General features: G+C 46.3%; 2 protein-coding genes across 3 annotated transcripts in view; one reads left to right on the forward strand and one right to left on the reverse strand.

Moving 5' to 3' along the window:
• The window catches only part of AVEN (apoptosis and caspase activation inhibitor), a 91,698-nt gene that overhangs the window by 38,996 nt on the left and 26,141 nt on the right, over positions 1–26,561 (reverse strand). The gene's annotated exons all lie outside the window — the stretch shown is intronic.
• Positions 7,342–26,561, forward strand: part of CHRM5 (cholinergic receptor muscarinic 5) — a 50,964-nt gene continuing 31,744 nt past the window's right edge. For both annotated transcript variants that reach the window (XM_054162129.1, XM_054162127.1), the window contains exon 1: positions 7,342–8,177. The gene's annotated coding sequence lies outside the window, so the exon portion shown is untranslated. The remainder of the gene's footprint in view (positions 8,178–26,561) is intronic.

The following is a 26,561-nucleotide window of genomic DNA, read 5'->3' on the forward strand; positions in this document are numbered from 1 at the left end:
TCTGATAGAGGGTTGGACAGGATGACCTTTGAGGGTCCCTTCCAACCTGGTGCAATCTCTGCTAGCTGTAAATCTGCAAAGGATGTAAGGTTTCCATGAGTCCTGACTTGTCAGAGCGAGGCAATCTTTGAACATCTTAAAATAGACCTTTCAAACCTTTCAAGATTATAATCAGAACACAGAAGGTAGAAAGCAACTAAGGTGAATGAACCACTCATGCTAAGGCTTAAAGTTAATCCTCCAGGTAAAAGAACTTTCTTGAAATTGAAAGCTACAGCAATTCAGGCTGTGGGGAGGGAGAAGAAAAGTAAGAGAAGATGATAGGATAACAAGTGCAGACTTCTGTAGAACCTTAGGAAAAGTAGCTTTTAAAAAGAAACAATTTCTTCATTCAGGAGCTGTGGGTTTCCTTCCAGCACTTACAGGTTCTCACCTGCAAAATTTAATAGTCACTCCAAAGCAAACGTTGTGAAGATGATATCAAAGCCATAACAGAAAATGGTAACAACCAGGTAGGGAAGGGGGAAACAACTAAGCAATAAAAGGGCAGTAAAGTGCTCGGACATAGGAAATCCAGGCTGTTTCACCTGCCTAGAGCAGCTCTGTGCCAAAGGCAGCCGTGAGCTTTAAAACAACTCTTTGTGCTTTTCTGTTGAGGAGTAGCCACAATCCTGCTTCAGGGTAAGATACACAAAGGCTTGAAACAGGACGAGTTCATTACATTTCATACGTTCCAAGTTCAAACCAGAGTCTCCTTTAAAAAGAAAATCAAAGAAACTGGCCTCTGCAATGAGCATTTCCACCTACTGCAGACCAGGAGCATGAAATCAAGTCAGTCTTTCCAAGTTAGATGCTGCTGAAGTTCTCCAAACCTCAGTCAAGTGAAGCACCAAACAAATGTCTAGATTCTGTTACTACAGTGAGGGAGTTACACAGATGAACTAAAAAAAGAACCTGCTTCGCATTTAAGTCATTGTCTGTGAATTAAGGCTTTCACTCAAAGTAAAATCAAACCAGAAATGGATTAAAGAGCAGAAAGTGTGCTCCCTTCTAACTTAGGAGTGAGGATACTACAGAGAGCCTTCTAAAGCTCTTTAATGTCCTGTTGTCTCCTACCACGAAAAGCCATCACTGTGGTTTAGGGACAAGTGTCTTGCAGTACATTTGGAACTTATGTACATTTGGCAATACGAAAGGTTCCAAAATGGGGAAAAAGGGCAAACGACCCCCTGAGAAATCCTCAGAAGGATGCAACACATAATTAACCAGCCTAGCAAGCTCTGTGCCTTGTACACTTGCCTGAAAATACTGTGTTTAAAGAGAACCAAACCAAAACATCTATTTGGGTGGAGGGAAGTCCTTCAGCAACTCCTCTCGCAAGCTCTAGTGGAATCACTAGTAAGAGAGCGTGGAGCAGATCTTTGGCAAAGTGTGGAATTGCATGGATAGGTTTTCCAGGGTAAACAACCTCCAGATTTCAGGAGGCTTCACTAAAAGGATGCACAACCCCTTGCTCAAAGTCTGCAACAGGCACTGTAGCCTCAGTGAGTAGCTGACACTTTTACACCACTAGCTTTTGTTCACAGCCTCTCCCCTCTGCTGTCAAACCTCACCCACCATCTAACATAGCTGGTCTTTATTCCACATCAACTAGCTACAAAAGTACTGAAGGTGTCAAACGCTCATTTCTTAAGGAGAGATGGCATCCCCTTATTACAATGGCTCTATTTCTCTTACTGCCCAGAAAAGCAGGGGGGTGCTCACACTAACCTTTTCACTAACAGCAGCAGATGGGTCTAAGTGAACACATTGATGACAGAGGGAGCACCGTGGCAGAGCAAGGGAATGTGTTGATTCTCATACCTCTGGCAGATGGGAACCGGTAAAAATTCGCTTGAGACTAAAAATATTTCGCTGCCGCTCAGTAAGAAAGAGAAACACCACCCCTTGAGACAACAAGCTCTGCCACCAGAGACCAGACAGCAGAGCTCTCCACAAGTGGGTGCCTTGCAGTAAACCAAATCACATTCAAACAATTACACAGGCTCACTGGATGGCATTTTTAAGCCTGTGGATAGATTACAAATCCTTGAGAACAGTAACTTGTAATGGAAGTGCTGACACAACCTAACTACGGCGGCGAATGCATCGCTATTACCGAGTTGTTATGGCAACTGGAATGAGCAAGTTGGGAGAGAAAGCCAGAGAGTGCACAGAAGCAAAACTTACAAACCCTTGGCAGCACCCTCCCCAGACTCCTGGCAAATTTGTGGTCACTGTTATCACTCCTTACCCAGACAAAGAAAGATTTAACTGCAAACCTTCCCTTCAGCACAGGGGAGGGGGGGAGAGGTTCCACCCTAGTGGAATCCAAGGACATAATCCATATGGTGCATGCAGCTACCAAAAGTCTACAAAAATAGAGTGGATGGAAGGATATCTGGACAGCATCTGCTGAGCACACATACATCAGAGATCACAAGTTAACAACTGTGCACAACTGCACAATCTTCCATGCAGTTTCCTAATGATCACTGATCTGAAGCGTTTAGTAACAGCGCCCTGCTGTAAGCTGACTAAACCAAGCCGACAGCAGACACCGGTGCTGAGCCTTTCATACAAGTGTGCTTAAAAATAAAATGAAGCTCAAAAAAGTCATGATTTGTCCTCCTAAAAACCAAACCAAACCAAAAAAAAGGCAGAAACCTTCAGGTGTTTCCAGTAGGAAAATAATGGGGGAAATCCCCCCAGCAAGGCAGACACTGGAGCGTGCAAAGATGCACAAAGTATGTTGTACCAAATATATCATTTCAAACTTGTGCCAGGATGTTAGCTACCTCATAACCCTCCCAACATTTCATAGTTTCATTGCAATTATTATTCCAGTAAAATTTCACTGGATTAACCTTCCAAGCAAACGTTCTAGAAAGAAATCATCGTTATTACAGGGCTCTATTCAAGGCAGCTGCTAGCAACCTTCCAGCAGGAAAGTGCAAAACAACTTCTTTGCCTTTCTCCTCAAAGGATTTCCTATTAAAGCCACTTTGTTTCAAGACTAAACTGAACTGCCATCACTAAAATCCAGGAAACACAAAAGCCCTCAGCTGTCTGACAGGATAAGAGTTGTGCTAAGTACTTTCTCATTTCCTAGGTAACAAAAACTCCTTTTCCTCTGAGCTACCTCAATCAATTTCTCCTTTGAGTTTGCCATCCTAAGCCAGCTCTCAGAGCAGAGGAAGACCCATTTGATCAGGACCTGCCTCATGTTCAGAAATGCTAAAGCACCTCTTGTCATTGGGAGCTAGCAGATATCCCTGTGAAATTCAAACTCCTTGTCAAGGTTCAGTTCAAAATCGCTCAGTGCTAATTATCTGATAGATGGCAAACATTTCAACAGTGAAAACACTTTTCCTTTCTAGAGACCTTTGTTTGTTTGGTTAAAGAAACTTACAATGCACTCTCTATTGATCACTGCAAATTACAGTTTTGCAGAGGAATTTAATGTAGCTGGAAGATAATCACATATGCCACTGACAGAAGAGAACTCTCTTATCTGCAGTAACAAATAATCATTGACAACAAAACCCACCTCACACACACACACCCAGAATAAAGTGAGGAAAGAATAAGGCTGAAGAGTGATTTGGATAATCATTTTGTTCACAAAAGCAGGAACTACTCACAGGCAACAAAAGAAGAGGAGACAAGAGTGAAGATGTGCTCTTCAGAACCTTAGCTCCTCAGCAATTTCAACATTCTGATCAATTGTCTCCTTTTCTCTGCACAGTAACCACTGCAGCGAGCACCTCACCGGCAGCAGGCGATCAGACTTCTACAAGCTGAATGACAACACTCAGAAAGCCAGTGAAAGGGATTGCCAAGGGCATAGCTATTGGACAGAGAAGTGATAAATCCCCAGGAACGTGCTTAGAAGCACTCTGCTCTGCTGAGACCTCACCTGGGGCACTGCATCCAGCTCTGGAGCCCTCAGCACAGGAAGGACCTGGACCTGATGGAGCAGGGTCAGAGAGGGCCATGAAAATGATCAAGGGGCTGGAGCAGCTCTGCTTAGGAGACAGGCCGAGGGGGAAGAGAAGGCTTCAGGCAGACCTAATAGCAGCCGGTCAGCACCTGAAGGGGCTGCCAGAAGGCTGCAGAGGGACTGTTCCCAGAGGCCTGCAGGGACAGGACCAGGGCCAATGGTTTGAAATGAGAGCAGAGCAGATTGAGATTGGATGTGAGGAACAGGTTCTGCACCATGAAGGTGCTGGATGACTGCAACAGGTTGCCCAGGGAGGGAGATGAAGCCCCAAACCTGGAGATATTCAAGGTCAGGCTGGACAAGGTTGTGAGCAACCTGATCTGGTGGAGGATGTCCCTGCTGACTGCAGGAGGTTGGACTGGATGACCTCTGGAGGTCCCTTCAGACCCAGACCATTCTCTAGGATTGTGTGAGGATTCTCTAACACAAATGGCTTCTTTTAATTTGTTTCAAATTTGTTTGCAGTATTTACCATCAGTAGTTACCACAGACCTTTATCGTCTCTCTTGAAACACTTCCCTGGCACAGGGCTTTGCTGATCACTCAGTTTGATTAGACAAATGGTTTTCCCTGATATATTTGACAAACTAGTTTCATACCATTGGGGTAACACTTGGCCTTTCAGACTTAACCATCTTGGGATGCTTCCACACTTGGAGAAGGCTCCAGGGAGACCTCAGAGTGGCCTTCCAGTACCTGAAGGGGAATACAAGAATGCCAGGAAGGGACTTTTTACAAGGGCTTGTAGTGACAGGATGAGAGGGATTGGGTTGAAGTTTAAGGAGGGCAGATTTAGACTGGAGATTAGGAAGAAATTCTTTACAGTGAGGGTGGGGACACACTGGGACATGTTGCCCAGGGAGGTCATAGCTTTTGCTTCTCCAGCCATACCTGTGACATTCAGTGCCTCATCCTGTCTTATTTTAAACCCTTCCAGTGATGGTGAAAGTGCTTGGAATGAGACTGGATGAGGCCCTTAGTGCCATGGTTTAGTTGATTAGACAGTGTTGGGTGATAGGTCGGACTGGATGATCTCAAACCTGGCTAATTCTGTATTTTCCAACACTGATGTTACTGAACCCCTTCAGCTGTGCATCTTACATATAAAGCTTATTCCTGCTGTAGCTTGACCAAACAGATTTGCAGAACCCCATGCTAAAAATACAATCTGTCTTCTTGGTGCTATCCCCAAGGTTGAACATTTTAACCAATTTCATCCTTAGAGCTGAAATTCTTTACACCATCCTCCCCTTATCTTAGACTCGGGTTGCACACCGTGATGCCAGCCTCACTGCCATGCCCTGAACTTTAACGTGCTGCTTTAGCCAAGCTTAGCCTCGCCTGCAGCCTTGAGGCAGCAGAGTGCTTTGGGCACCACCACACAAACAGCTTGGCTTATCTCCTTCTGAAGACAGGCAAAAGAGGGGATTTTAAACATAAATATGTATGTGTGCTCTTGCACACCTATGCATACAAAAAGCCTCCATTATTTTGTGCTTCAGGACTTCTTTCAGGTACAATCACAGACCAGACATTTGAGTGCCTGTGCCCTGGGATCTGCAAGGAGCGGGAGCAGACTGGGGATGATCTTGAAGGTCTCTTCCAACCTGGTCTATTCTATTCTATTCTATTCTATAGTATTTGCTCTTTGTCTTCTGAAAGAACTATCTAAGAATATAAAGTGTATGTAGTTATCCTATTGCTACGTACACAAAGACTGTGCCTGGTAAGATTCCAGTTCTTTGGACGGGTTTCATCAGAATCAGCAGCTTTATGAACCAGCCCAGTGCCATTAGAACACTTTCAGCCCAGAACATCAGAACACAAAGACTGTGCCTGGTAAGATTCCAGTTCTTGGAAGGGTTTCATCAGAATCAGCAGCTTTACGAACCGGCCCAGTGACATTAGAACGCTTTCAGTTCAGGTCAGGCCACCAAACCTGGATCTGCATGAAGCACTTGGAACAGCACTCGTGAGCCAGAAAGCGTTAACAACATTTCAGCAAGTATGCCTCATTTCAGTACTTTCAGCATGGACTTTACATCATGTACCCATTGTATCCTTGGCAACTCAAGTCCTTCTCTAAAGAGACAAGATTGACAGCTCAGATTTAAAGTTACAGCCACCGTATGCTACTAGGCTCATGTCTGGTCTGGAGTTAGACAGCACAAAAGCTAGAGGCCAAAGGTATTCCAGAAACTATTCAAAACCATGACTGTGCTCATCATTATTGACTGAATAAACCAAAGAAAGCTTCATCCAGATGCTCCCCATCATTTCATAAGGAGTGAGGCTAAGATAACTCTGCCGTTTCAGTGAAACAAGACTATGGCAAATGAGGAGCGGAGTCTCTCGCACTGCCCGTAAGCACCTGTAGAAGCAGCCCTTTCTCCTTCACCAGCTTCCTGGCTGGTTCCTGTTTCACCCCACTTCTACAGCAAACACTCTATCTTCTTTCTTTCTTTCGCCACCTTCTCTCTTCTTCACCTTCAGCATACCGATGGCAAAAGAAAGAACTCCATCGATTGCAAACATTTCCTTGTCAATGCACTCAAAAGAAAACTTACACTCAACCTGGTTCCAAGGGGGGAGGGGGGGAAGAAATTGCATTCCCTGGAAAAGTTCCATATGCTCCATTTATTTTGCCCACAATCAACCTATGTTGCCCCTAACAACATCAGTCCAGTGAATGAAGATTTCACCTAGCATATTTTAGGACAGATTTATGGAGGGCTGCTTCTAGAACAAAGTGAGTTTTCCCATCTATATTATTTCCTCCATATTAACCTCAAGAGAGCAGTTAATTAAATCAGACAATTTAAATTTCTAAATTAATTAGCAATGGATTTGTGAGTCAGAAGCCTTTGTTTGCTACCAAGTGTGCAATGAGTTTGCACAGCCTCTTCAGATGCACAGCCCTTTGAAAACCACATATTTTTAAGCACTAAGATTTCTTTCTATAGGGGGAAAAAAAAAGAAGGAAAAAAACCCAAGGAAGCAAAAAAGACAAAACTCTCCTGAATGTGTAGGCTTCATCTGCACATGAAATTAGAAGCGAAAACCCACGAGGCTGCAGCCAGCCTCCCCAAATGAAACGCTACGTGAAGCAAAACGCGAACTCTGGGTTTTAAAGCGAGTCTTTGGGCTCATCTTTTCCATAACGAGCTGTGAATAGCCCTGCACCTGAATGGAGATTTAACCCTCTGCGTGACACCTACCACGGCAAAACAGCCCTGGTCCTTTCAGCTGATGATAGCCCCCAGCAGCAGTTTGTTCCTGGATTTGTTTCTCGGTGACAAGCTGTTCAAGCACAGAGCACCTATCAAACCCAGCGCTATCATCTGCTGCTTTTCCCTTCTAGGAGATCCTGCTGTCCATCACCAGCAATAATTAATGGCTCTATTATGTATGGAAGCGTCATCCTGTCAGCTCAGTGGCTGCCTTGAATAGCTCCTCTCTGCTGCTCATTGATGCCATGTGCGCTCACTGTCCTGAGAGATGACAAAACACTACACCCTTTGGGAGGTTTTTTCTCCCCTCTGATCTGAAGCAGCACTTCACATCTGTGTCTGACAGAAGCGTAAGGAGCTGAGAGAGGCAGACTTTCATCATCCTTCACCAGATAATGTTGCCTGGGTTAAAAGTTAAGATCTGATGACTACTAATCCTGCCTATTTTCTATAAAAATCTGAGACATGGAGGCTACCAAAACGGGTAGGGAGCTAACTTTGCAGCGCTGGAAGAGCAGCAGCAAGCAGCTGGGATTTACTGGATCCTGAGTCTTCACAAGATTCTTTAAAGGGGTGCTGGATACTTGGTTAACTGGGGTCACTGCATTTGCCCTTTTTTGGAGCGGGGGGGAAGAGGCAAAGTTCCCAGGTTCTCTTCCGTTACGTGATTAGGGCAGAATAAGCACAACTGCTAAATGTGGGAGAAATGGGAGATACCTGGAAATAAACTGGGAACAACCCACAGCAGAAGGCGAAGCAGCAGCGAACAACGAGGCACCGTGGAAAAAGAAATCACAGGACGAGAGTGCACAATGCAGTGCAAAGGGAAAAGCTTCCTGTCTGCTGGGAGAGCCTCAGCACACTCTGACAGAGAACAGATAGAGCTTCCAGCAGATAGCTCCTAGGTAAGTTTTTATCTCATATACTGCTTTGATTGTTTATCCTATCCATCTGTACTTTACTGTGTGGGCAATAACTTGGTGAATTTAAATTTCATTATACTGGCACAAAAGTTTAAATCCTTCTGTGACAAATATTTTGTGTTCGTGGATTTCCTCTCCTGCTCACATAACAGCTTTCTTAGGAGATGAAGGTTATTCAAAAGGAAAACTATCAATTGCTTTCCCTCTGGAAAACCACTAATTGCTTTCTCCCTTGACTTACACTGGAGCGAAATATCTCCTGAGATCTGAACCCTTCTAAACATTTGAATATCTATTTCCATGCATGGCTGCTTAAGAAACAAATAAATGACTAAAAAGCCACGCTTGATGAATATCACAAAAAAAGAGCCTTTTCTGTGCTTCATCACCTAGTGAATCTGGCAAAGCTAACTACATTTTGCACCGCGGTAGCAAATGCAAAAGGTCATCTTTTATTAGAGGGGAATGAAACCTTGTTTATAGGAAAGGCTATTAAATCAAGCCAGAAGTGTTGGTTAGTTATTTATGGAAGGTAAACTACAGCACACTAAGGAAACAGCACCATGTTCACAGTGCCCAAAGTCCTGTGTGCAGAGTTGCAATAACAAGGCTGGACACCAGTGCCTCAGGAAAATAGAAGGAAGCTCAGGTCACCTCCTCACTTAGGGCACCGCTCTGGAGCATCCGCTACACCAGCCGCACAGACAGGAACCCTGCCTGGAAGGCACATGCAAAACACAGCATCTAACAGGGCTTGGAAAATGAACACAGGACCTGTGAGCCAGAAAGCTACACTTACAAGTCCCAGAGAAAGGGACCTGTGCTCACGCACAAGACCCCATGCCCCTCAAAACTGACAAGCACAAGCAGTCACGCAGCACTTACCGCACCGTTTGATGCTGTCACACTGGCCCATGTGGCAGGCAATATTAGCTAGGGAAAGCTACACCTTTGTTTTTACTGGTTTCACACCATTTTTTCTATTTACTAGGACAGTATTTCTTTTTCCAGAATGGTATTAAATATTTCCCCCCTCCTTCTCTCTGCATCCCTTCCCTCATTCCTATTTAGCCTGTCATCTTCTCTGTGTATTCAGCAATCCTCTTTCTCATGTTTTGCTAACTTACTGAAAGAATCTCTCTGGTCTGCTTGCTGCTAAAGACACTCATCTGCCACTCACTAAAACGTCTTTTGAACCCTTCCCTTATGCACAAAGGGTTTAGGAGCTACAGGCAGTGCTAGAAGACTGAATGTACTCACCAAAGACCGAAGGAATGCCATCAGACTGCAAACCCTAAGCTGCTGCTCTCTGAGCCTTGTCTCCTAGCAAGAGTCAACACCATATTCCCAAAACAATGAATTCCTGCCAGGAAAGAGATGTGGGAAAGCTTCTGCAGGAGCAGGGTCATCTCATGAATATTACTGTAGAATACTTCATCCATTTCAAATTATTCCTACAATACCCCACCCTTGACACCCATGCCAGGGGGGTCATATTCCCTGACAATTCGTGCTTAAGCCTTCCGCAGGCAAAGAAGTTTCCCTTATTCCAACCCTTTTCCACTTTCCCATTTGCTGCATTTGATGAGCACTGGATGGGAATTACTGCTAGTGGACCTGTGGCTCAGCCATGCTGCTGCTGGAGTTCCAGCACTCTACATTTCCCCCTTTTCTTCTGCAAGTCCCTCTGACTGCTCTCTTCACAACTGCTCAATCAAACGCCTCTCAATCTTTTCCTCCTATGCCTCACTTCACTTATTACACCAATCTGGTAAGATTTCTTCCTGCCTCCTCAGGGCTCCTATACAAATGCCCTGACACTTCATCTTTCATCTCACATAGCAGAGAAAACCCTGAGTTGAGAAGCAGGCTCTGTACAATACAAACCAATACGTTTCGAGGTTTCAATGACACCGGTTCAACACTTCCATAACTGGAACCATCAAAGCCTCCTACAGCAACACCCGCAACGAGCAGCAGGTATGGCACAACTTCTGTCAGCTGATTTCACAAGGCAGATCTGTACCTGTTGAGTCTAGTTTAGAGTTAGAGAGGAAAACAAGAATTGTCATTCAAGTTTTGAGTCTCCAAGTTGCTGCTCTCACACTGGAAACCTTTTCTTCCCATGGATGTTTCGTGAAACATCTTTGGGTTTATTGGGTTCACACCACTTTCTTCTGTTTACTAAGACAGAGAAGTGCTTTTTCCCAGCACTTTTGCCTCCTCTTTTGTAAAAGGTATTGCTTATCATGGCTTAAAAAGAAACAACAGAAAACTCACCCCAAAATCCAAACATAACTGCTGACTGTTAAGCAATATCTGATTATTCTCCAGCGAAACTCTCTAAAAGCTCACTCAAAACTTCATGTTTCAGTTTCTGAACTGAGAGTTGCAGTGAAGGACTTTGCAAGCTCTGCTGAAAAGGAGAGGACCAAGAAATGGAAAGCTCGTAGGCAGGAAGAAGAACTGGATCCAACTAAAGCTTTTGTAAAAGCCTGCATAGAAGTGTGCAGTATTTTTAAAGCAAACCTAGGTTCCAGGTTTTGAGCTGCATTCATTAAGAATTTTTCATTTAAGTCATCAAGAATTCATTCCTGAGTTCCAAAACCTAAACCTCAGTGCAGCCAGAAATAAATCCATCACAGAATGCTTTCCAAAGGGTGTAATTATGTAGGCACCTCACCTGAAAGCACCGAGCAGAGGTCTCCTTTGCCTGTTCTCATTACCAGCGGTTCCAGGATCCCTGAGCACCCAACAAGGATAGCTTTCCATCTCCTCTCTGCATTAAGATGCTCAGCTATGGGAAGTGAGTGACCTACACCACAAAATAACTACATTGGAGTGCCTGAAGAGGGTACACCTTGCTCAGCAGAGCGGGACGCACGGTCCATGCAAACAGGATTCCCTTCCCAACTAATTCAGCAGCTAACAAAGGTTAAAGTGGTGTAGCAGGGTTTTAATGAGCCTTGTAGAAATCATGCAAAGGAGAGAAAAATCCAAAGTGCTCCTTCTTAGTTACCAGCTAAGAGAAATCAGTAAGTAGCAGTACAGACTCACAGGTATCCACATTCCTCAGCTGTTGGTCTGCCCTCCGCATTCACACCCATGTCTGCTCGAGATGATTCTGTTCCAGGTCAAACAGGAGATCCTTTCACACTTCTGTCCTTTTGTTAAGAGAGACAACTTACAGAACCTACCAGAAAGCAACTGCAGATGGACACAAAATTCACCACACCCATTCACATCTCCCTGAAGCCCCTTCAATGAATAAATCCCCACCTTCAAAAGATTATTGCAATGAGAACCAAAAGCACCAGGAGACTTGAGGAACTGTAAACACCATCAAACTTGAGGCACTGTAAATACCTGCAGGTAACATCATGCACCGTTCCCAGCCACACGACAGAGAGGCCTTCAGGAAGCCAAGCTGCCCAGTACTGGTTACACTCACAGCCTGTTGTGGTGCAATAGGCAGGCAGAGCCAGGTCTGGCAAAACATCTGTTCAGCCCCCTACAAATATGAGCTGACTTGAGAGCACCAGGGCTTAGATACATTTATGACACAAGAGCTGCTTTGGGAAGTGGCCTGACATGAGAAAACAGCATTGGCTCAGGAGGAAGCTTTGTTCCAGCAGGTGTAAGCCTCTGCTCCTGAGAACTCAAACCCCACAGCCCTACAGCCTCCACTGCACATCTGTGCAGCTCAGCCCTCTCTTTTCTTCTGATGCTGCTGGCTCTTGACCAACTTTTAGCGAGGCCTGACTCCACGATTTACATCTTCATTGACCATATCCTGTATCAGCTTTCCCATTCTTTTTTTCCAGGACTGGTGTCAAGCACGTGGGCCTGCATTTACCTAACTCATTTGCTAGCATCTTCTCAGTATTCAGGGAAGGCATTCTTTGGGCTTTAATCCTCCCACAATTAGGAGCCATTAAAAGCACCCATTTGTATAGGCTGTCCAGCTGAGCAGTGCTGCTGCTTTGGTGGAATTCAGCTTGCCACACTCTATTCTTTTCTTGCTGAAAATACTTAAATCACAGAAATGTGAATCCTTTACAGGAGCTGAGAACTTTCCAACAGTTCTGAACTGACAGCATCTCAAGCTTTATCAATTCTGCAGATTACAGACATGGAAGAAAGAAGGACATCATTTGTGCACAGTCACACCAGATCACATCAGGGACTCCATGCAGCTCCAAATTCTGCCCAGCAGTGCCCAAGAGAGTAAGTGTCGGGAAGCCTGAGAACAGAGCAAACACAGAGGGCTGCTTCCTCAGAAGCACTCTGCCAGCCTCTAGCTATTTGCAGTTCAGGGAGTTCTTGAGCTGGAGATGATGCCTTATTTATAAGATAATCTTCAAAGTTTTTTCCCAGTTGGGTTTTGAACCTGCTCAAAATGTCCACGAGACCCTGGAGCAGACTTCCATATCTGATCAGCAGTTACCTTCCCTCTCTCTTTGAAATTTGCTGCCAGCCATCTCCACTCAGTGCTCCCTGCTACTTGCACTAGGAAAGATCACAGTATTTTCTTATTCACCATAGCCATCCTGGCAGCTACAACACAGGCCTTTGAGGCTGAAGACCTCTATTCTATTCACACCATCCTCAGCCACACCTCACATGAAGCCTAGAACGGCTTACATTCAAAGGCTCCTCAGAGCTCATCTGCTCCAACCTCCCCACCATGCCCAGGGACACCTCTCAGCTACACTCAGCTGCTCAAGGCTTCATCCAGCCTGGCCTTCAGCACCCCCAGGCAGAAGGCAGCCACAGCCTCCCTGGGTAGCCTGTGCCAGAGTCTTACCACCCTGAAGAACTTCTTCCCCAGATGCAGTCTAACCCTGCTGAAACCATTCCCTCTCCAGTCTTCTTGTAGGATCCCTTCAACTATTGGAAAGCAGCTCCAAGTCCCCCCAGAGTCGTCTCCAGGCTGCACAGCCCCAGCTCCCTCAGCCTGTGCTCACAGCAGAGCTGCTCCAGCCCTTGGAGCATCTTTGTGGCCTCCTCTGGACTCCCTTCAGCAGCTCTGTGTCCTCCTGCTGAGGACACCAGAACTGGAGGCAGGAGTGGAGGTGAGGTCTGAGCAGAGCCCAGGGGCAGAATCCCCTCTGCTGCCCTGCTGCCCACCCTGCTCAGGCTGCAGCCCAGCACACAGCTGCCTCTGGGCTGCAGGAGGGCACTGCTGGCTCCTGGGGAGCTTCTGTCCTGTCAGTGCCCTGCTGCCCTTGGCTGTGCCTCTTCAGTGCTGCTGTTTCTTTGTGGAGTCTCTCAGCCCAAATCACAAACAGTTCCCCCATGTGCCTGTGTCACACCATGATGTGTCTTTTGATTTGCTCTCTGCTCTTATCCTAATTTCTAGGGTTTGTTTGCTTCCAAGCAGTGATTAGCAACAATCACCTGAGAAGTCTTTAAATGGGCTAAGAGACTGTTTCCCACACACACACCTCATCTGCACCGAGCTTAATGTCATCTGTGTAGGTTTCTGCAGCTCTCTGCACTTCTCAGCTACACAGAATTATGAGGAATTAAGATGTACATCTGATCGATCCAAGGGTCCAGGGGAACAACAGTCCAAGGGCTCAGGGGGATTGTCTGTCACTGGAGTTGTTTAAATCAAGACTGGCAGCAGCTTCTGACCACAGCCCCACTGGGAGATGGGCCCTAATTCAACCCAGAACTAGTTCATCCTTTTCTTGGTTAAGACTGCTCATGTGATGCAGCAAAGCTTTCCCAAGCACAAATGGTTTCTGAGGCTTCGAGGGGCTCTGCTGGGGGAAGCCTTCCAGCTACAAACACCAGCTAGAGAGATCTGAGTCTGCCCTTCAAGTCTGTAAGGGATTTGAGTCAGGGAGAGAAACAGCAGCGAGTTTCACTTCCTCAAATTTGCTCCAGCCCTGAAGCTGACTTTTGATGATGTCTGCTATTTCACATGCTTTGGAAGTTCAGATGTGAAGGAACTGCAATCCAAAGATGTCTCTTGTTAGTGTCTAAACCCAAACGATGGCAGAGTCTGTGTCAGCTAACGACGAACATTCTATGCTTTTGTACACACAGTGGAGGATGAAGGGACAGAAGGGACCCTCAGCCAGTTTGCTGATAACGAGGGAGAGGGGGCTGGCACCCAGCTGCCTCTCTACTCTGCCCTGGTGAGGCAACACCTGGAATATTGTGTTCAGTTCTGGGCTCCCCAGTTCAAGAAGGACCTCAGGGAACTGCTTGAGAGGGTACAGCAAAGGGCTACAAAGATGAACAGCTGTCTTATAAAGGAAGGCAGAGGGACCTGAGGCAGCTTGGAGAAGGCTGAAGAGCCTTAACAATGCTTATAAATACTTATAGGGGACGGGGCCAGGCTTTTTTCAGGGGTGCCCAGCAACAGAACAAGCAGTAATGGGCACAAACTCCAACACAGGGAGTTCCATCTAAACATCAGGAGGAACTTCTTTACATTGAGGGTGGTGGAGCACTGGAACATGATGCCCAGAGAGGTGGTAGAGTCTCCATCCCTGGAGTCATTCAAAGCCTGCCTGGACGCTGCCCTGTGCAACTTGCTCTAGGTGAAGCTGCTCTGGTGGGGAGGTTGTTCTAAGTATCTCCAGAGGCCCCTTCCAACCCCTCTCATTCTGTGATTCCAGCACCACATACTTAACATTCTATACTTTTGAATTGTTGCAAAAAGAGGAGGAAATGGAACTGCTTCTGATGTTTAACAGTGCCAAGCTGTCAAAACTCAGATGCAGAACACCAGGCTCATTTCCTTAAAGGCTCATACATACTCCTGTTAGAAACAAGCTGCTCAAGGATTCTTTTAGCTACTGTAAAGGAGATACAACATCCCTACAGCATGATGTGGACATCACATTGTTTTGATTGCTGTGATAGGTGTACACTGCCACTGCCACCAGAACACACAATGTCCACCTTACAGCCTCCCTAATCTGCTGCACTTTCCTTTCCTGACTGACTTCCAGGCCCATGAAATTGCAGTTGCAGTGCAGTTGTTCAGTGCCTGACTTTTCAGAAGTGCCTCACAGCAGCTCTTTCTCATGGAGTGGAGCTTGCTCAGGGAGATATTTCTGTAACAAACCCACATTTATTTCACTAGTCTTTGCTGAATGAAATTATTACAATCTGCAATCAGTCTGGGAGATTGACAGATCTGAGGAATATAGCTCAGATTATTTTAGGCTGCATACATAGAAAGTAACCATTGTCTGTGGCATCTGTCACCACTGCAAAGCATTTGCAACTGTGAGGCTTTTGGAAATTAAAAAGTGGCCAGCAGCTAGGTTTTATTCAGGCTAACATTCAGACCATGAGTACTCTTTACCAAGCAGGTTTGTAAACACAGGTGTAATTCATCCTCCAGTTTTGCTTCCCCAAAGGGTGCCACTGCTCAGCTCTTCAGTTTCCCTGTAAGCACTGCAGAAGTAAGAAATGGGAGTGTGTTAAAACACTTTAAATAGAAAGGTTTGTAAAAGGACAGCCCCCAAGAACTATTATAGGACTCTACTACTCCTAAATGAACAGCCAAAGGCAGTGTTCAGCTGAGCAGCTACAGCTAACTGCTCTGAAGGAGGCACAGGCTCTACAATGATTGCCGGGGCGGGGGGCGGTTGTTGCTTTGTCGTCGGCTGGGGTGTTTTCAACACAAAGATAACATAACCAAATCAAACACCTGGGAGACTTTAAAATGCTTTGTCTCCACTGAGATGATACTGTACCCAGGTTTGCAAAGCTCAGTTTCTTTGACAGGTGTGCTTGTAGGTTCCAGGGATGAGGTGATGGTTGAAGATTACACTTCTACAGGCCAATTCAGCTGCCTCACACTTGAGGCAATTTTCCTTTAAGTGACTAGATTGTTCTTCCCAGAGATTTCTGCCTCTCCTTTCTCTCCCCACTCCTCCCATTTTTTTCATGTACAAATACAACTCAGAGCAAAAAAGGTTGTCTGGGGGCTAGGAAGCAAATTTATAGATGTAAAAGTAAGCAAAAACTTAACCAGGCATTACGAAAAGAGCGACAGAGAAAGGTTAAGGAAGGGTCAGAGAATTGTGGAGATACAGAATAAAACATTGCAAGCAAGAGACTGCAGTCTTCTATTTGCATTACAAGATGTACTTGCTGTCAATATGCTAACTGCAAATGTGCATTAAGATACATCAGCAGCAGGCATCGGGATTTAATCCAATTTAATCCAAGAGACATGCATGCTACCCTGGGAAAGGAGTGCTTGCTTCTTCCCTTACTACTACCAATAGCGACCCCAGCATTTCCCTGGTTCACTTCTGTCCACTCCATGCTCCTTGCCAACTCCTTTGCACTGCTCCTGCAGTCCAGTCAGGAAGCTAGGCCCATATGTGGTGATGGGCCAAACCAACCCCTATCACAGCCATGTCCTTCAAAGGCATTTCTTCAGCAACAGGGGTGTGGGGGTGTGTGATCTGAATTTATTATCAAGGGCAAAAGCAAAAAACAAAGCAATTCAAACTCCTTACATTGCAACTGGTAAGAACTGCACAGCTGCATAGCAAACTGAACATCAAAACCAAGCCAAGAGAAGCAGGGAGGTGCAAGAAACAAAGCACAGAATCACAGAATTGAGGCTGGAGAAAGACTTTTTGAGATCATCAAGTCCAGCCTTCTACCCAGCATCTCCATGACCACTATACCACTAGGTTCATGAGACACTGGCACAGGTTGCCCAGGGAGGTGGTGGAAGCCTCATCCCTGGAGGTTTTGAAGGCCAGGCTGGATGTGGCTGTGAGCAACCTGCTGTAGTGTGAGGTGTCCCTGCCCATGGCAGGGGGTTGGAACTGGATGTTCTTTGGGGGGTCCCTCCCAACCCTGACAATTCTGTGATTCTATGGAAAGGAAATGATAATCCAAAGTAAATCACAGCTGCTTTCCTGAGAATTCAGGTTTTATAGCAGGGACTGAGATGTTGCCTAAGACAACTAATAATTACATACACAATTAATTAGAGATGAAAAACATCATCAAATGAGGCCAATTCACCAATGCAACTGGTGGCAACTACAGATCGGTTTTACTTTGGTATTTAATGTGAGGGAGCAGGGGAAGCCAATACAAGTCCACTTTAGGTAGCTGGAACAAAGCAGTGCAGACAGCCTGATTTGGGGCAAATGAAAGTATTTTGTCAGTTTCTCCACCTACAGGGAAGTCATTTTTTGCACCCACCCCCATGTGAAGTGACAGTTGACACCATGAGATGGAAGGCAACACGCAAACACCTTCCACTCGCAACGTCGTGCCAGTGGCTCCGCGTTCCTCGCGAACACAGATCAAACAGAACCACTGCTGAGGTGCAGGCTTTGTCCTAGGGATAAGAGAGCCCTGTAAAGGGCACCTGAAAGCTGCAAGGAAGATGGTGTTGTTTTTCTGAGCAGGAAAAGCCTGCGTTGGAAGATAAGGGGAGAAAAGGAACGTGTACACAAATTAACCGTGGCCAAGACTCGAGAGAGTGAGAGATGAAAAGAGTGTGAATGCTCCAAGCCTCAAGAAAGGCTCCTGGGATAATTAACCAGCCCCTAGACCTTGCTTCCTGCATGCAATAGAAAGTGACAAGGAACAGGGTTCATGGATTTTTCAGGAGACAGATCAAGTAAGCAGCAGAGACCTGCGGCAGTTGGCAATGCTGAAGGTCCTAAGGGCTTCTGCAAAGGCTCCTGTTGGTGGTTTAGGGTTATTTTCCCAGGTTGGTTGATGAGTTTCCCCCAGGTGAAGTGCAGCATTATGTGCAAACCCTAGGTAACGAGCAAAGGACAGCACTGATGCTGTCAGGCTGCCCTAATATTGCTGGGTTAGGTAAGCTGCCTGAATTGCCAGTCTGTTTGCTCCCCCCAGTACCCCTGGGCCCACAGACATGTCATGACAAAGCCCTCTACAGACATCAAGAGAGTCAAGCGAGATGCAGTTAGTGGCTTTCAGAACAAGTCTGTCTTCCAATCAGTCAGAGAGGGCAGCAACTTGCATTATGAAATGTATCTACACACAAAATCCAAAGCATCTTTTTGCACTGCTCTTTGCCCTGGAAGGCCGTTTGCCTCTTCAGCATAACTTCTGTCTTGCTAGTGTCACTCTTGCATCTGTGTCTAAGGAGTTCAGTCAGGAAGAGGATTAGCCCAAAGCAAACCTTGTGGTATAAAAGCCAACCAGCATTTGTCATCTGTGGTGCTGAACTCTCTTTTCTAGCAACTTCAGAAACAGAAAGTACTTCTAGAGGGAAAACTCTACCGAGAGTCCCTCGCTGAAGAGGCCAGGGCAGAAGGGCTGCTTTTGCTTAGAGCCACTTTGGTGCACTTCCCCAGGCATCAGAAAGGTGATGATGAGGACTGCAGGCAGGGTCTCTCTCCCTGAGAGGGTACAAATTGTCTAGGCTTTCTCTCTGGGACGATTACTCTTGCACCCCTGGCACTTTATTTACTCAGAGGAATCTAACCCAGTTTACCTCCTGTTACCACAGAACCGTCCATGTAAAATCCTCAGCTTTGCAGCATCTCCATCCTGAGCACCAAAAGTTAACCAAGTGACTCAAATGCAAATGTCTTTGCTATAAATATCTGCAATTATGGTCCCCAGCCTTCAGGCCACAAAACCCTTGATGACACAAGTCAGGAGAAGGACATGATGTTATTAAAGCCCTTCCTTCGCAGCTTAGCTCTTCCTCTTGCCCCCTTACATTTTGCAGTTAGCTGTGCTGCTCAGGGATACATTTGCTGCGTGCTGAATCACAGGCACACAGTCAAGAAAATACCACGGTGTAACAGGCTGCCTGCAGGCAGCAGCTTCGGAAGGAATAGAGAGAGTGTGATCAGTTTCACAGTCCAAATGAACTGCATCAGCCTCGAACGGCACGCTGCACAAACCCAGCTGATGAGTGTGCCACCATCAGAGGAAGGTCATCTGATTCACACTCCAGGAAAGGTTGCAAATGAGTCAGTAGTAAGGAAAAAATAATTCCTCCCCACTCACACCCTGCTCTGCCCCTCTTCCCCTCAAGCATGCCTTTTATTCAAAGAGCTTCTAGGGCACACTTTGACACATGCAGAGGCTGTGGTCTGCAAGAAGGGGCAGCAACAGGACAGGAGACATCTCCTGAAGGTGAAACAGACAGTAACTGCAAGGTCTGTTTGCAAACAAAGACTTTGCCAGGGCTGGGTTTGCATGCTTGGAGAAAATTACCCAGATCTAGATAAAAAGTAACTCCTCTGGGAAAACAAACAAGAAACAAAAGCCCCAAACGGTCCAAAACCAACCAACCAATCCAAACCCCACAGAAACAAAACCCCAACCAAGAAGCCTGTGAAGTGCTCAGAAGAGCCACAGGCAGAAATGCCACCGATGCCACTCCCAGGAGAGCTGAGAGGGAACAATAGGCAAGAGAACACAAAAGAGAGGGAGCCAACCTGGCACTTGGCCAGGCTCAAATCCGTGGGGCAGGGGAAGGGTCAAGAGAAAGCACAGCCAGAAGCTGCACGGAGGAGCTGGGAACTCTTCAGCAACAGGCCGAGATCAGGGAAAGAACCGAACGAATAGGTGTGCCTCAGAGCGCAGGGAAAAGAGAAGGACTAGGATAGCCCAAGGCACCAGGAGGAACTTCAGGACCACAAGTGGGATAAGAAGAGAAGCTGCACCTGCAGTTAAGGAGGAGATAGACTCTGCATCCTTCAGAGCACTGCACACTTCCCAGCCCTCCTTTCATTCCAAGCCCCCAGCGCTGCTTCCCACAGGCACTTTCTGAGAAGCTCGCCAGCAGAACAGGTCTGCCTGTCTCCTCTGAGGGCAGTTCACATGTACTCTGGTTGCTTCACTGCTTTGGAGCATCCATCCATGAACGAGGAAGCCTTCCTTTCACAGTTTCTTTGTTTGTGAAGTGGTATTAGAAATAAATTTACTCTTATGAGAAACTGAAGAGTAAATGAAGTCTGGCTTCTCCAGCTAAACCAATCTGCTGCATCTCTTACCCTTAACCACAAGCAACAAAAAAATTCTGGCTTTCTAGAATTTGATACACATTCTATTTTTCCTTTCTTTCTCTAATGTAGGCTGCTGAAAGATGGAACAAAAGTCCTACAGTTAGAACAAACACAGCTCCTCCAAATCAATTAACATCTCTTACTATTACCATCGAAGTAGTATCTACTACTGTCATTACTGGAAAAGAACCAATACTTTGGGCAAGCACAAGGAAGCCCCTGCTCTAAAAAGCTTATAGCCTAACACAGCTGATTTAAGTGGTTCAGAATAAGAAGTATAAAAAGGAGTTTGAAAGAAAAGATTACAATTCCTCAAAAGTAATACACAGCAACAAGGAAAATCACAATACAGAGAGTGAAAGGGGAAGTCAAAGGAAGGGGGAAAGGCAGAAAATAAGTCAAAAGTAGTAAAGAGATGAGAAAGGGACCAGGGATAGTGCCAGGGAGTGGCAGTGACATACTGAATTTGGGAAATGATGACTGGAATACAAACTGTACTGAGCACAAGGCTCAGCAATTCACTTTTGGTTAGGGGATTCCACTGGCAGAGAAGTCAGAGATCACAGAACCACCTGGAAAGATTACCCAGTCCTGCCAGGGCAGGATCACCCAGCAGATGATGTGGCAGAAACCATACTGGCCAACAGGAGCCCCAGGCTGACAGAACTGTGCTAGGGGCACTGTAAAAACAAAGGACATGACTGAACAAGACAAACAGTGAGCTGGGAGAGCAGAAACTTCTGTGGAGTTCTCAGGCCTACAAATTCAAGCAGTAGACAGACAACAGCAAGTGAGGAATAAGGACAAGTTGTTCCAGAGTTAAACTTACTGATCCATGATTTCACAACCAAAACCTAATTAAACTGATTCCAAAGGCCTGCAGTGATAGGATGAGGGGCAATGGTTTCAAACTAGATTTAGACTGGATGTTGGGACTAAGTTCTGCACCATGAGGGTTCTGGAACACTGCCACAGGTTGCCCAGGGAGGTAGTCGAAGCCCTATCCCTGAAGATATTCAAGGTCAGGCTTGACAGGGTCCTGGGCAAGCTGGTTGAGTGGAGGATGTCCCTGCTGAGTGCAGAGGGGGTTGGACTGGATGAGCTTTGGAGGTCCCTTCCAAAAAACCACCCTGTGATTCTATGAAACAGTTCAGCAGGCATAGCATCAATACATAGCTGAAGGGCCAAGATCAGAGAAGGATGTGGGTCAGAAAACATTTCCAATGCAGAAATCTGGGACTTGGCAAATGAGTGCAGTCCAGGTATGGAAAGCTGAGAAAGGAAGAAATCTTCCCATGGGAATAAAAATGAACCCCTTTAGTCTGTGAATCTTAGCCTGTTTGATTCTCCATCATGAAGCACACAAATCACTGGGAGGCACTGAAGCCTTCAAGAGCCTTCTATTTGCATCAGTTTTGCAGTGCTCTCACTGACATGGTCACACAGCTCTAAGACATCAGAATGTTAAAATGAGACTAAGAAATGTTTCCCTACCTTCCTGTGTATTCAGGGCATGCAGTCACACTGTGCTGCAGGCACACAGGTTGGGCTCCCTTCTAGATCAAACTTAGGATGTGAAAGCACACACAAGGAGCACAGGTGACCTACTGCAGGGACACACATTTATCAAGAAACTCTAATTAATACTTCAAATCTGGCACTTCCTATTTTTAGTTCAGCCTGGAAGAAGAGGACAGCTTGTCTGATTAGAACAAAAAAGCTGAATTTCTGTGATGTTAGAAACAGTTCATGAGGAAGCACTGAGCAGATGGAGACCCAGCTTCCACTGATGCCAAGTCCTGTGATTCGACTGCAAATCTTTGTTGTGGAAGGGTTGGCTTTTTCCTGTTTGTTTGAGAAAGTTACTTTGGCCAGGAAGGAGAGAGGGAGAAACTGATTTCAGGTACCTGCAGGTACATAAGACAGCAGTATCTGTCAGGTCTGCCAAGAAGTCCAAAGCTGCAGACTGCCCAGGGCATAACTGTCACAGCTAAAAGCTTTGCAAGAGGAACTGAGACCATTTGGATGAAGAGGAAATGGGAAACACAACCAGCAGAACAAGGAGGACAGCTCTGGTGTTCTGGAATGGGGCTAGAAGAGAATATGTCAGGGAAGCCCTGAGGACCTTCCTGGAATGAAGTAGGGAGAAAAAAGAAGGAGAACATGAGGGAAAATGCAAATAGACCACATGCCCTTCACTGCTTGTGATGGCAGCACAGGTACCAGGAATACTCAAGGGACCTCTTACCAGTCCTCAGCTGCAGCGAGTGATTTCCTTTCAAGCCCAGTAACCTGCTATCAATATCTTAAAGCTGTTGATCAGGACTAAGAAGTAACCAATACCTGAATGTTCTACACAGAACTTGGGTCCCCTGGTCCACAGCAAGGACATAAAGTCTGCAGCTGCTGGACTTCTGACCAAGGGAGATGCACTGCTCACAAACACCTCTGTTCCACGCACAACAGGATTAAAAAACCCCTTCTTTTTTCCTTCTCAGGGTAATCCTCCTCCCCTAAGTGATAAACAGCAATTACTGAGCAGCCTAGGTGTCTCAGGGGTACAGAGATGCAGAAACAGGGTTCTGTGGAGACACGGACAGAAATCACTTCACAGCACAGTGTCTGTGCACAATGGAAAGCAGCAGAAGCTGGCAATCAAATAGCACAAGTCAAGTGGGAGCCCTGAGATAGATCTGGTAATCCAACAATGAGTTAGGCAGTTCTGCAATGAAAAGTGATTTTCAGTTATTCTCTGGACTTTCAGAACTCAAATAATTCTGTTGCAGTGTCTGAGCCCTGCCCTGCTCTTGCCATTCTTTTCACTGGGGCAGAATTAACATCAAAAATAAAACTCATTTACTCCTTGCTCTATTTTTCCCCCAAGCCTCTCTCAGTACAGACTGAAGGGAAAAAACCCAAACTATTTTTAAGACAAGGCTTGCTCCACCAGTTATCTGTTCAGCTTTGCCAAGGCAGCCAGTGGCTGGCTGTGGACTGCTAATTCTCATCTATATATTGGCCATGAAAAGGACAAAAATGCAGCAACGGAACAGCCAAAAAGCAGGAGGCTAAAACCCCACAACAACAGAGTTTGGGGAAGGGAAAGTAACTGCTACCTCACCACTGCTGTACTCACTGCTCACTATGATTCCTCTCCACTTACTGCTCTTTTGATTTCTCCTGTGCATTTCCTATTGCACTCAAGAGCTGGGTACCTACAGAAATGCCATGGATTCTTACAACAGCAAACCCATTCTGCCAGCTGGGTTTGAACTACACAGAGCCTTTCTTTCTTACCCTTCAACTCCATCAGTGTTACTCAGTGAAGGCCAAACAATACAAATGGAAAAAAATTCATATCCAAAATTATGTTTTTTTCATAGACTCCTAGAATGGTTTGGGTTGGAAGGGACCTCCAAAGCTCATCCAGTCCAGCCCCCTGCAGTCAGCAGGGACATCATCCACTAGATTTAGTTGGTCGGGTGGTGTTGGATGATAGGTTGGACACGATGATCTTGAAGGTCTCTTCCAACCTGGTTTATTCTATTCTATTCTAGGTCAGGTTCCTCAGAGCTTTGTCCAGCCTGACCTTGAATATCTCCAGGGATGGGGCCTCAACCACCTCCCTGGGCTACCTGCTGCAGTGTTCCAGCAGCCTCCTGGTGCAGAACTTGTTCCTCACATCCAATCTCAATCTGCTCTACTCTCATTTCAAACCATTGGCCCTGGTCCTGTCCCTGCAGGCTTTTGGGAACAGTCCCTCTGCAGCCTTCTTGCAGCTCCCTCAGGTACTGGATCATCTTGATAATCACCACATCTTCAAGTGGTATTGAGGCAGGGATGTACTGGCAATGCCTACCACATGAAAGGAAGGTGGTGAGTCCCCCAAACCCATTTTGATCAACCCTGTGATGAGATTGTAAAAGCTGATTTCTAAGCTTACAGCATCTATCCACAGGCAAGAACCTCAGGAAGGAGTTAAACCTATTTTGGAAGGCTTAACCCTCATCAGCCATAGAATGAGAAGAGCTCTCCAAAAATGGCAAGACTCTTGTAGCAAAGTGAAGTTATCCTATCACTTCCACTTCTCTTGCTCTTTACGCTCCAGCAGCATTTTTACTCAATTGATTCCAGACACATTCCCTGCAGGCTCCGCAATGCACTTGCGGTTTGCTTCGGCGAGACATCAAAAGCCAGACAGGAAAGTTTGCTTAGCTGTATTGGAGGCTAATTAAAACAAACTGAACTATAAAATGCTAGAAAAGGGAAATAAACAGCTTCAGTGTTTCAGTCTATCACCCCACTTTACACACAAATATAAGCCCTAACAAAAAACCTCTGGCAGGCTACTGACCTCCGCTGCTCTCAGAGCCACCTGGCAGCTCCTGCTCAGGACTATTTTCAGCTGCTTTTTAAACCGGTCACTCTGAAATTTTCCATGTCAGTTGTGAGCTTCAGGTAGTGTTTTCCTCACCTTCCCCTCACCACCACCTTTTAAACAGCATCAGACAATGGCTGGATCAGGTTTCTACGAAAGGACCTGGGGAAAAAGCCACCCTTGTAAGCTCTGCCTTTGCAAAGCTGCCCGCACACTCCTGCCGTGAATCAGACCGGGCAAGGTTTTGGCATGAGGGATGCTCTGCTCATGTCATTAGCAATCGGACCTGACTGAGCCAAGCTACAAGCCTCTAGAAAGCAGAGTTTGCATGTGTTTCATGGCAAGATCTGCTGGACCTTACAGCCAGTTACCAAGCAGTCCATCCTCAGTGACGCTGTGACACCTTCATGTGCCATTCAGTTTCCTCTAACCTCTGATGATGAGCAAAGGGAGAGGTTTGCACTGGACAAAGAGTCTGCCCTTACCAGGCATTAGGTACAACAACAGTTGTGGTGGTGGTGTATTTCTGCAGCTTCCCCTCTGATGATGCCCCTGCCCTAACTGAAAACAGTGCTCTCTCACTTCATGTTCAGCAGCTGAGTAGGATTTAGAGTCTATCAGCAGAGCATGTGGAGGGAAAATGGTACAAAACAGCTTGGAGGGAAACTACAATGGGAAGCTTGAAGGAATAAGCTGGGGTTGACTAGGCAAGGCATTAAGCAGAACATAAAACATGGTAGTGGATGGAAAAAAATGAGGCCAAATGAGCAATCCCTGCCAGGACAATACAAAACTGGACTGAGCAAGGGACAGAGAGTATCTGTCAGAGCATATCTGACAGAGCTGGACCTTAGTGAACACGTGTGGAAGGGAGGTGGCTCACAACAGAAGACTGAGAAAAGCCTCACCACCAGGAATGGGAAACACAGGCAAGAAGAAAATCAAGGGAGAGCAGGAAGAATTAGTAGGCAGGTAAAGGCTGACAGCAGAGACACAAGCTGCACTCAGAGCCAGTTTGGGACTATTCAGGCCTAAACATTTGAATGAAAAGACAGAATCAGTGCTGCACTGGAGACTGGCTTGAGGCAGGGGCAAGCTGGAAGCACAGGCATAAAACTGGAAAAAAAAGAATGTTTCTCTTCATAAGCTACTGAAAGACAAAATAAAATAGCCTAAAGACTTCTCAGCCTTTGAAAATATCTGCCAGCTCCCCCCAGCCTCTCTCACAAACAATGTCCCACTTCCCTCTACTACTGATAGCAGTGCAGCATACAACCCAGCATCTGCTCATTTCCTGGGGGTCCTGGTGGATGGAGGTTGTCCATGACCAGCAATGTGCTCTGGAGGCCAGGAAGGCCAATGGCATCCTGGGGTGGGTCAGGAGGGCTGTGGTCAGTAGGTCCAGAGAGGTTCCCCTGCTCCCCTGCCCTGCTGAGGCCACATCTGGAATATTGTGTCCTGTTCTGGGCCCTCAGTTCAAGAAGGACCTCAGGGAACTGCTTGAGAGAGTCCAGCACAGAGCCACAAAAATTACTGGGGGAGTGGAAGATCTTCCTCATGAGGAGAGCCTGAGGGAGCTGAGGGCTCTGGAGCTTGGAGAGGAGGAGCCTGAGAGGTGACCTCCTTGCTGGTGCTAAAGATGTGCAGGGTGAGTGCCCAGAGGCTGGAGCCAGGCTCTGCTGGGGGATGCCCAATGCCAGCACCAGGGGCAGTGGTGGAAGCTGAGGCAGAGGAAGTGCCATGGACACAGGAGGAAGAATTTTGTCCCTGTGAGGGTGACAGAGCCCTGGAGCAGGCTGTCCAGGGGGGCTGTGGAGTCTCCCTCTCTGGAGATATTCAAAACCTACCTGGATGTGCTCCTGTGTGACCTGCTCCAGGTGACCCTGCTCTAGCAGGGGGGTTGGTCTGGATGAGCTTTCAAGGTCCCTTCTGGCCCCTAACATTCTGTGATTCTTAATTCAAGCAGCATTAAGCTCTGGTCCTAGTTAC

Source organism: Dryobates pubescens, chromosome 5 (assembly GCF_014839835.1).
Source record: "Dryobates pubescens isolate bDryPub1 chromosome 5, bDryPub1.pri, whole genome shotgun sequence".
Lineage (NCBI taxonomy): Eukaryota > Metazoa > Chordata > Aves > Piciformes > Picidae > Dryobates > Dryobates pubescens.